Consider the following 12084-nt stretch of genomic DNA (forward strand, 5'->3'; position numbering starts at 1 on the left):
ATGCTTATCCCTCCTGCTGCTCCCCACAAGCCTTACCTGCCTCTGCCCAACCCTCATTCCCTCCTCTGAGAGGATAAGGCCTCCCATGGAGAGTCAGCAAAACCTGGTACAATCAGTTGAGGCAGGACCAAGCCCCTCCCCACAGCATCAAGGCTGAGCAAAGCATCCCACCATAGATAATGGGTTCAAATAAGCCAGCTCATGCACCAGGGATATACCTTATCCAACTGCCAGGGGACCCTTAAACAGACCAAGCTGCACAACTGTCTCCCATATGCAGAGGACCTACTCTGGTCCCATGCAGGCTCCAAAGCTGATGGTTCAGAGGCTGTGAGCTCCCACAAACTCGAGTTAGCTGTCTCTATGGGTTTTGCCATCATGATTTTGATACCCCTTGATCATAGAATCCCTCTTCCCTCTCTTTGACTGGACTCCCAGAGCTTGGTCTGATATTTGGCTGTAGATCTCTGCATCTGCTCCTATCAGTTACTGGATGAAGGCTCTATGATGACAGTTAGTGAATTCACCAATCTGATTACGGGAGTAGGCCACACCCGCTCCAATACGGCTGGTAGTCTAAGCTGGAGTCATTCCTGTGGATTCCTGTGAATTTTCCTACCACCACGTTCCTCCCTAGCCACATAATGTCTCCCTTTATCAAGATATCTCTTTCATTGCTCTCCCACTCCATCCTTCCCCCAGCTCAATCATTCCATTCCTCATGTTCTCATCCCCATCCCCTCCCTTCTATTGCCCCCCCCAACTCCTAGTTTACTCAGGAAATCCCATCTATTTTCCCTTCCCAGGGCAATCAATATATCCCTCTTAGAGGCTACCTTGTTAGCTAGCTTCTCTGGAGCTGTGGGTTGTAGTCTGGTTATCCTTTGCTGTACACCTAGTATCCACTTATGAGTGAGTACATACCATGTATGTCTTTCTGAGTCTGGTTTACTTCACTGAGGATGACATTTTCTAGTTCCATCCATTTGCCTGCAAATTTCATGTCATTGTTTTTTATTGCTGAGTAGTACTGCATTGTGTATATGTACCACATTTTCTTAATCCTTTCTTCAGTTGAGGAGCATCTAGGTTGTTTCCAGGTTCTGGCTGTTATGAATAATGCTGCTATGAACATAGTTGAGCAAGTGTCCTTGTGTTATGATTGAGCATTCCTTGGTTATTGACTAAGAGTGGTATCATTGGGTCTTGCAGCAGATTCATTTCCAATTTTCTGAGAAACTACCATACTGATTTCCAAAGTGGCTGTACAAGTTTGCACTCCCAGCAACAGTGGACAAGTGTTCCCCTTATTCCACATCCTCTCCAACAGAAGCTGTCCTCAGTGTTTTTGATCTTAGCCATTCTGACATGTGTAATATGGTATCTCAGAGACATTTTGATTTGCATTCCCCTGATGAGTAAGAATGTTGAGCAACTCCTTAAATGTCTTTGGCCATTTGAGATTCTTCTGTTGTGAATTATCTGTTTAACTCTGTAGCCCATTTTTCAATTGTACTGTTCAGTATTTTACTGTCCAGTTTCTTGAGTTCTTTATATATTTTGGAGATCATACCTTTGTCAGATGTGGGGTTGGTGAAGATCTTTTCCCATTCTGTAGGCTATCATTTTGCCCTATTTACCATGTCCTTTGCTTTACAGAAGCTTCTCAGTTTCAGGAGGTCCATTTATTAATTATTGCTTTCAGTGTCTGTGCTACTGGTATTATATTTAGGAAGAGGTCTCCTGTGCCAATACGTTCAAGGCTTTTCCTACTTTCTTTTCTATCAGGTTCAGTGTAACTGGATTTATGTTGAAATCTTTGATCAATTTGGACTTGAGTTTTGTGCATGGCAATAGATATGGATCTATTTGCAATCTTCTACATGTTGACATCCAGTTATGCCATCACCATTTGTTGAAAATTCTTTCTGTTTTCCATTGTACAGTTTTGGCTTCTTTGTCGAAAATCAGGTGTTCATAGGTGTGTGGTTAAAGTCAGGGTCTTCAATTCGATTCCATTAGTCCACATGTCGGTTTTCATGCCAATATCAAGCTATTTTTACTACTATAGCTCTATAGTAGAGCTTGAAGTCAGGGATGGTGATGCCTCCAGAAGTTTCTTTACTGTACAGGATTGTTTTAGCTATCCTGGGTTTTTTGTTTTTCCATATGAAGTTGAGTATTATTCTTTCCAGGTCTATAAAGAATTGGTTTTGGATTTTGATGGAGATTGCATGGAATTTGTAGATTATATTTAGTAGGATTGCCATTTTTTTATTATGTTGGTTCTACCTATCCATGAGCATGAGAGATCTTTCCATTTTCTGATATCTTCTTCAATTTCTCTCTTCAAAGATTTAAAGTTCTTGTCATACAGGTCTTTCACTTGCTTGGTTGGAGTTGCCCCAAAATATTTTTTTACTATTTGTCACTACTGTGAAGGACAGTATTTCTCTGATTTCTTTCTCAGTCTGTTTATCATTTGTATACACGATGGCTACTGATTTTTTTGAGTTGATCTTGTATCCTGCCACATTGCTGAAGGTATTTATCAGTTGTAGGAGTTTCCTGGTAGAATTTTTGAGGTTACTTGTGTATACTATCATATCATCTGCAAATAGCAAAAGTTTGACTTCTTCCTTTCCAATTTGTATCCCTTGATTTCCTTTTGTTATCTTATTGATTTAGCTAGAACTTTGAATACTACGTTGAATAGATATGGGGAGAGTGAACAGCCTTGTGTTATTCCCAATTTTAGTGAAATCGCTATGAGTTTCTCTCTATTTAATTTGATGTTGGCTGTTGGCTTCTGCAAATTACCTTCATTTTGCATAGATGTGTTCTCTGTATTCCTGATCTCTCCAAGACCTTTATCATGAAAGGTGCTGGATTTTGTTAAAGGCTTTTTTTTTACAATCTAATGAGATGATAGTGTGTGTGTGTGTGTGTGTGTGTGTGTGTGTGTGTGTGTGTGTTTTCATTTCGGTTTGTTTATATGGTTGATTACATTGACAGATTTTTGTGTGTTGAGCCATCCATGCATCTCTGGGATGAAGCCTACTTTATCATGGTGGGTGTTTTTCATATGTTCTTGGAGTTAATTTGCCAGTATTTTATTGAGTTTTTTTTTTTGCATCAATTTTCATGAGGGAGATTAGTCTGTAATTATCTTTTTTGCTGTTGTTGTTGTTGCATCTTTGTGTGGTTTGGGTATCAGGGTAACTTTAGCCTGATAAGGAGTTTGGGAATGTCCTTTCAGTTTCTGTTGTATGGAACAATTTGAGGAGTATTGGTATTAGCTCTTCTTTGAAATTCTGATAGAATTCTGTGCTGAAACCATCTGGCCCTGGGCTTTTGTGGTTGGGAGATTTTAATGACTGTTTCTATTTCCTTAGGGTTTATATTTAAATTTAAATATTTTAACTATATAAATTGTTTATCTGATCTTGATTTAATTTTGATATATGGTATTTATACAGAAAATTGTCCATTTCTTTAAGGTTTTCTAATTTTGTGGAGTATAGGTTTTTGAAGTATGACCTAATGATTCTCTGGTTTCCTCATTGTCTGTTGTTATTCCTACATTTTTTGTTTCTAATTTTGTTAATTTGGATATTCTCTCCATACCTTTTTCTTAGTCTGGATAAGAGTTTGTCTATCTTGTTGATTTTCTCAAAGAACCAACTCTTTGTTTAATTGATTCTTTGTATTGTTCTCTTTGTTTCTATTTAATTGACTTCAACCCTCAATTCAATTATTTCCTGACATCTATTGCTCCTGAGTGAGTTTGTTTCTTTTTTTCTAGAGCTTTCAGGTGTGCTGTTAAATTGCTGGTGTGATATTTCTCCAATTTATTTATGTAGGTATTTAGTGCTATGAACTTTTCTCTTAGCACTGCTTTCATAGTGTCTCATAAGTTTGGGTGTGTTGTACATTCATTTTCATTTAATTCTAGGAAGTCTTTAATTTCTTTCTTTCTTCCTTAGCCCAGTGGTGATTCAGTTGATCATTATTCAGTTTCCATGAGTTTGTAGGCTTTCTGTAATTTTTGTTGTTGTTGAATTTTAACTTTAAGCCATGGTGATCCAATAAAATAAGGAGGTTATTCTAACTTTTTTGTATCTGTTGAGATTTGCTTTGTGACCGAATATATGGTCAGTTTTAGAGAAGGTTCCATGAGGTACTGAGAAGAAGGTATATTCTTTTGTGTATGAGTGGAATATTCTGTAGATGTCTATTAAGTCCATTTGAGTCATAACATCTGTTAGTTCTCTTATTTCTCTGTTAAGTTTCTGTGGGTAGACCTGTCCATTGGGGAGAGTAGAGTATTGAAGACTTCCAATATTACTGTGTGGGGTTTGATGTGAGATTTAAGCTTTAATAATGTTTCTTTTATATATGTGGGTGCCCTTTATTTGGGGCATAAATGTTCAGAACTAAGACTTCATCTTGATGGATTTTTCCTGTGATGAATATGTAATGTCCTTCTTGATCTCTTTTGAATAATTTTAGTTTGAAGTCTACTTTATTAGATATTAGGATAGCTAAGCCAACTTGTTTCTTAAGTCCATTTGATTAGAAAGTCTTTTCCCAACTCTTTACTCTGAGGTAATGTCTGTCTTTGAAGTTGAGATATGTTTCTTGTATGCAAGAGAAGGATGGATCCTGTTTTCATATCCATTTGTTAGCCTGCGTCTTTTTATAGGTGAATTGAGTCCATTGTTATTTGGCGATATTAATGACCCATGATTGTTATTTCTTATCTTTGGTGGTAGTGTGTGTGTGTGTGTTTCCTTTCTTTGGGATTTTCTGATGTGGGATTATCTATTGCCTGTATTTTCATGGATGCATCTAACTTCCTTAGGTTGGATTTTTTCTTCTAGCACTTTTTGTAGGGCTGGATTTATGGATAGATATTGCTTAAATCTTTTTTTTTTTTTTTTGTCATGGAATATCTTGTTTACTCCATCTATGGTGATTGTAAGTTTTGCTGGGTATACTGGTCTGGACTGACATTTGTGGTCTCTTAGTGTCTGCGTAATGTTTGCCTAGAACCTTCTGGTTTCCAGAGTCTCCATTGTTAAGTTGAGTGTTATTCTGATGGGTCTGCCTTTATAAGTTACATGGCCTTTTTTCTTTGCAGCTCTTAATATTCTTTATTCTGTATGTTTAGTGTTTTGTTCATTGTGTGGCTAGGGGACTTTTGGGGGTTCCAGTCTATTTGGTGTTCTGTAAACTTCTTGTATCTTCATAGGCATTTCCTTCTTTAGGTTGAAAATGTTTTATTCTATGATTTTGTTGAATATATTTTCTACGCCTTTGAGCTGGTATTCTCCTTCTTCTATCCTTATCATTCTTAGGTTTGGTCTTTTCATGTGTCCCAGATTTCCTGGACATTTTGTATTATGACTTTGTTGGCTTTAATGTTTTCATTGACTGATGAATCTATTTCCTCTATAGTATCTTGAACCAACGCCAGAGATTCTCTGTTCATCTCTTGCATCCTGTTGCTTATGCTTGCATCTGTAGTTCCTGTTCCTTTACTCAGATTTTCCATTTCTAGCATTTCCTTGGTTTGTGTCTTCTTTATTGCCTCTATTTTAATTTTTAAGTCTTGAACTGTTTCTTTCACTGTTTGATTGCTTTTTCTTGGTTTTCTTTTTTTTAAGTTCTATTAATTTAATTAGAAAGCTTACATAACATTATGGATATTAAGATAAGATTAAATGAAGCCAATGTCTATGGAGATGTTAGAAATCCACTAACTTTCATGAATAAAATCACATAATTAAAGTTTGCTAATGGCTATAAAGAAGATATACTTTCAAGTTCTCATTAGTGTCTCAGGGGATTTTCTTCTTTTTTTTATTTTTCTTTATTAAGAAATTTTCTACTCATTCCACATACTATACACAGATCCCCCCTCCTTCCACCCCCAGCCCTCTTTCCCAAGCCACCCCACATCCCCACATCCCCCAAATCGAGGTCTCCCAAGGGGAGTCAGCAGAGCCCAACACACTGAGCCTAGGCAGATCCAAGCCCCTTCCCATTGCACCAAGGCTGTGCAAGGTGTCACACCTCAGGCACCAGATTCCCAGAAGCCTGCCTGCCCATAGATCAGGGACAGAATCCAATACCCCTGCCTGGGTGTCCCCCAAACAGTTCGAGCCAAACAACCATCTTCCATATCCAGAGGGCCTAGTCCAGTCCCATGGGGGCTCCACAGCCACCAGTCCACAGTTCATGGGCTTCCACTAGTATGTCCCCCGGTCATCCCTGCACATCCTCCCATCATGATCTCAACATCTCTCGCCTGCAGAATCTCTTCTCTCTCTCTCATCAATTGGATTGCTGGAGCTCAGCCTGTGCCTGGCTGTGGATCTCTGCATCTGCCTCCATCAGTCACTGGACAAAGGCTCTATGATGACAGCTAGGTTATTTGCTAGGCCGGTCACCAGAGTAGACCGGTGCAGGCACCCTCTGGACCACTGTTCTTGGCTTTCTTTAAGGATTTATTGTTTTCTCACAATTTTTTGTCTTTTCCTCAATTTCTTTAAGGGAATTAATTTTTTCAATTTCTCTCCTTAGGCTTCTATCATCTTCATAAAGTTATTTTTAACATCATGTCTGTATCTCATGTGTTGTTGGGGTCTTGGAGGATGGGTGGGTTTGAGACAGAGTGAGACTTCTAGATTACAGGGTCTGGGGGGGGGGGGCGTTGGGAAGGCTTGCCAGTAGGAGTCTTGCCTACTGGCCTGTAACTGGGGCTGCAATCCTGTGGGTTTTTTTTTTTAATCTGTGGGTAATATTTTCTTTAAAAAGCTACCATTTGGCTATGTCTTTTGAGTGATCCAATAATGTTTTCTCTGGAGTCACTTGTCTGAGACTATTCATGTGATTTAGAGATACCCTCTCCATCCCATCCACATGCCTTGACACTGAGTTCCTAGCTGTCAAGGATATGTCTCCACAATAGAAATAGGTAAGGCAAACTTAAGGTAGGTTTAAAGGTTAAACAGTGTTACAGCCTAGATGCTGTCCAATTATATTAAAATGAAAGACGTTTTCATAAAGTTTAGATCTGATTTTCAGAAATCTTTCTCTAACAAAGAGGGGAAAAAGTAGAATTTCCCCCCTTTCCACTGTGGTTACTGAGTGACATGTGAGACAATGACCAGAGATGTTTAACCATTTATAATGAAAGTTGGGAGCACATGACCTACCTTTGATAGCAAAGGCAAGTTATCCTATAGGCAATGAACAGGCAGTACAGAGCTTTTGAAGAAGGACATCCATGAAAGCTTAAACATATGCATCTATGTTCACAGGAAGAAGAGTGAATGGCCTCCAGGAAGATGTTAAGAGGCCCACTGAACATTAGTTATGAATGGAAATGCTGATCATTTTAGCCTCTTGTATACTTCCAATGATAGGGGATGTGATATTCTGAACTTCATTAAGGCAGAATTTTTAAACCAGGTGTTGAAGGCTTCAGAAAACACAAGATTGCCTAGACTACATATGTCCTGTAGCAAACCTTATCCTGAACATGTCACTTTTTTATAACTATGCTGTGTGTGTTGGGGATGTGATGGGAGAGTGAGAGACATCAAAAAGAAGAGGTAAGAGTGTGAAAGATTCATATCAGACATAAGCTACATAGAAGACATGCTTTGGTATATACTTCATTCTTAAGCCTTTAGTAAATTAGATGAGATTTCATTCTATTGCGTTTTTTCACTTGTTTTCAATTTACCATTTCCTTTACCCAAGTAAATGAATCTCCTCAAGGGTTTTTATATATTAATGTCCAGACCAAACAGACGCCAGATACATTTCAAACAAGATAATTGTGCCTCCCTAGAGAATTCATTTTTTATAGGTTTTTGTTTTGTTTATCCCTGGGACAAAGCTTACTTGTCCTTTACCATAAAATTCTAGATTCTCCTTAAACTTTCTAATCAATCAAAGTGAAGTCATGGAACCACAGGTGTGCGTGCCTAGGGGTTACATTTGCAGTTCTTTGTAGCTAGAGTTTTCCTGCCTGGCCCACAGTCAGGACAAATCTTTGTCACCGACCAGTCCCACAGCCGCTCAGTCCCACCCAAGTAAACACAGAGACTTATATTGCTTACAAACTGTATGGCTGTGGCAGGCTTCTTGCTAACTGTTCTTATAGCTTAAATTAATCCATTTCTGTAAATCTATACCTTGCCACATGGCTCATGGCTTACCGGTGTCTTCACATGCTTCTTGTCATGGTGGCGGCGGCTGGCAGTGTCTCCCTTTCCCTTCCTGTTCCCTTAATTCTCCTCTCTGTTAGTCCTGCCTATACTTCCTGCCTAGCCACTGGCCAATCAGTGTTTTATTTATTGACCAATCAGAGTAATTTGACATACAGACCATCCCATAGCAGTTCTTGGTCTCTTTGCTTCAGCACACTACTCTACTAAGTCTCATCTGAAGTGCAGTGTTCCACATTGACCTCTAACACATGCACATCCATCTTTTGATCTCAGGCAAACACAAACTCCCAACTCTTTCATTATTGCAGCTGTCTTTTCCCTCCTGATCTTTGCATTGTTATTTTTGTGGGAAACTGAATGAGATTTAACATGTAATCATTAGATCAGTCCATTTCTCATCCTGAAAATGTACCAGACAATTTTAGAAATCACCTTATTTTCATGCCATAAATAATATTTTATAACATTCTAGACTACAAATTGAGAGGTAGGTTTCATACAGTTATATGTAAAATCTTGGTGATTTGTAGCCCACATGCTCCCCTTTTCATTGTTTGGAGGTTATCAGAAGAAAAAAAGTATAAACAAACATAGCTCTATTGTCAGTGGCTGGATCAGCCTCTTCTCCCAGAATCCATGAAGACATGTAAACCCCAAATGCACATTCCTATTTTTTTATTCATTTAGACGAACAATGTCATGTGGTGATATATTAGGTACCCCAATAAAGCTTATCTGGGGATCAGAGGACAGAGCCAGCCACTAAATTGGACATAGAGGTCAGGCAGTGGTGGTGCACACCTTTAATCCTATCACTTGAGAGGCAGAGATCTATTTGGATCTCTGTGAGTTCAAGGCCACATTGGGCTACATGAGAGAAACAGAACCAGGCAGTGGTGATGATGCCTTTAATTCCAGGAAGTAATATGGCAGGGCACAGGAAGGTATATAAGGCATGAGGAAACAGGAACTTGCTCTCTTTAGACTGAGGATTTCGTAGAGGTAACAACTTGTGGCTGGCTTGCTCTGCTTCTCTGATATTTCAGCTTTCACCCCAATATCTGGCTCCAGGTTTTCTGTTAATAAAACCTTTTAAGATTCATGTTACAGTGTCATTCCAAGATTTTGGTGGATTAGCACACTAGCTTGCTTTACAAGTTCTCAGTGACACACAACTGTTGACATAATACACTGATATGTCTGGTTCTTGCTCAGTCTAGTGTTTTGTGGCACCTATTTCTCCCCCATAAGCTCAATTCCACAAATGATTCAATACCCAGGATCCTTCCATTGTATGTTATCACTGTTCCCTGCCATTCCATTGTCAGAAAGGAGAAAAAGGGTGTGGAACAACCAACATACTCCTTTACAGTCTTAGCCTGAAAGTAACAGTTTATTTCTTTGGCTCATATTCTGAATTAGTTACACAATACATTTAGGAATAAAGGCTGCTCCCTAACTGGGCATCTGTAGCCATGAAACTCTGCTCAGGGCTTTATTCCTCATACAGCTCTGGAAGAGACAAGAAAAAGAGCATGCTTTGGTACACAATAAAAATCTCTACCATCATTGCAACTGTTAACATAGCCTATGTTTTGGTATTATAAATTTCCATGAAAAACCACCATAGAGGCTGTTTTAAGAAAAATAAATAAGGGGTATTGTTGTAATAAACCAATATTTTAACTTTCAGCAGTGCTTAAAAACACATCACAACATGCACATGATGATCAGTATTATGATCTCTGCACTGAGTTAGGGGTTACTTACTTATCCTACCACCATGAATAATGCCACAGTCCATTTCTTGTGTCACCTTGGTTAGGCTGTTACCAGAGACTGAATTTTAGTGTCTTTGCAAAGTCCTATTTGAAAATGCAATCCCTGAAGCTACAGTGTTAGCATTTGGAGCCTCTAGGAGTTGCTTTAAGTTGCAAAGTCATTCAGTCTTTTGGAAGTATGATTAATGTACTTACAAAAAAGACTCTATATGCAGACAGAAGTCCAGCATCTTAAAATGAAAAAGTAAATGTCCAGCAGATATCCATCCTAAAGGTCTCTAATGTAGTTGGGATTTTCTTTGGGCCATTAGCTCACAAAAAATGACACTGAGACATATTAATTATGAAAGTTCAACCTTAGCTTAGGCTTGTTTCTAACTAGCTCTTATCACTTAAATTAACCCATTTCTATTTATTTAATTTCCCTCTTGTGGTTTTATTACTTCATCTTCACACTGCCCATCCTGCTTGCTCTGTGTCTCCTGGTGGCTCTGCCTTCTTTTTCCCAGCATCCTGTCTGCCCAGAAATCCTGCCTAGCTATTGGCCATTCAGTTTTTTATTAAACCAGCCAGAGCGACATATCTTCACAGTGTACACAAAGACTATGCCACAACATCTAAAGTCTAAAACAGTAGAAAATTAGTTTCATATTATTTATAAGCAACTAAGTTTATGATATGTTATAGTATTCTAAATGAACAAAGACAGCTATGATGCCCAGATGTTTTACTCAACATCAGCCTAGATGTTACTGTGTATTTTGTAGATCTGATTGATATTTAACAATCAATCAACTTTTCCTGGGGTTTAATATCCTTGGTAATGTGAACAAACATCATCTGATCAGTTGTGAGCAGTAACAGAAAAACAAAGCTTTTGAGAAGGAAGAATTCTTCCTCACAGCATATCAACTTTTACCTGAGTTGTCAACCTGCCGCCTTTCACACAATTTAATTCCCCACAATTCTATGAGAAAACTCACTCTCCCTCTGTCCCTTCCTTTATCCAACTTTGTTCCCATCCCCAATTGGCTCTATCTCCAGTGAGAACTCTGACTGACACAAGTGTGGATATGATTTCATTGAGCCAATCAGATGCCTGAAAAGCAGAATAGGAATGTTTTCATAAATTACCCTTGTAACTTGATTAGACCAGCCCTTAACATAAAGAATTTATAACAAATGTAGAGGCATTGGAGTAAAGCACTAAACGGCTTCACAAACCATTGGATATAAACCTATAAATAAGTAGAAATCTACATATATGAATATATTCAACCAACATACACACACACACACACACACACACACACACACACACACACACACACAATGCTGCTGTTGCTGCTGCATACAAAGCCACAACAAACCAATGATTCATCTGTTTGGCAGGGGAGTCTGCTCTGAACAGTGTGGGTCCTGAGCTAGCCTTATGCATTTCATTACATGTCTTCTTGCTGTGATAAACTACCCTGACAAAGGCAACTTCAAGAGGGAAGGATTTACTTTTGCTCACAGTTCATAGATGAAGGACATAATCCACCATGAAAGCAAAGTCATGGCTGAGTTTGAAGCAGCTGGTCTCATTGTAACCACAGTCAGGAAGCAGAGAGAGAGAGAGATGAATGCTGGTGCTGATCCAGCTTTCTCTTTTTACTCAGTCAGGGATCCCAGGCACTGGGATGGCATCACTCACATCTAGGGTGAATCTTCCCAGTACTAATCAACCTAATATGTATATAATCCCTCAAAGATGTGCCCAGAGATTTGTTTCCATGGTTATTCTAAGTTCCATCAATTTGATAGTAGAGATCAACCATCATACTTGCCTACAAAGAATCACCAAAACAACTGCATTTAAATTTTAGTTCAAAGAGCATATTCTTGAATAAATTGTTTAGAAACCCCAATTCACTATTTTATGTAGTGGGTATCAGATACAAAGATTTACTTTTGACAGTTGAAGGGTACAATCTGTGCAAGGCATGAAAACTTTAACAGCATATATAGTGAATTAAAATAACTTTTGTTATTGTGATGTTTAGTGTTAATTGTCA

The 12084-nt window shown here is 38.6% G+C and overlaps 1 long non-coding RNA gene across 1 annotated transcript in view; it reads right to left on the bottom strand.

Moving 5' to 3' along the window:
- Positions 1–9616: 9616 nt before the first annotated feature.
- LOC121830188 (uncharacterized) overlaps positions 9617–12084 on the bottom strand; it is a 67843-nt gene continuing 65375 nt past the window's right edge. The window contains exon 3 of the long non-coding RNA XR_013052127.1: positions 9617–9758. This is a non-coding gene — a long non-coding RNA (uncharacterized LOC121830188). The remainder of the gene's footprint in view (positions 9759–12084) is intronic.

The sequence above is a fragment of the Peromyscus maniculatus genome, chromosome 6, assembly GCF_049852395.1.
Source record: "Peromyscus maniculatus bairdii isolate BWxNUB_F1_BW_parent chromosome 6, HU_Pman_BW_mat_3.1, whole genome shotgun sequence".
Taxonomy (NCBI): domain Eukaryota; kingdom Metazoa; phylum Chordata; class Mammalia; order Rodentia; family Cricetidae; genus Peromyscus; species Peromyscus maniculatus.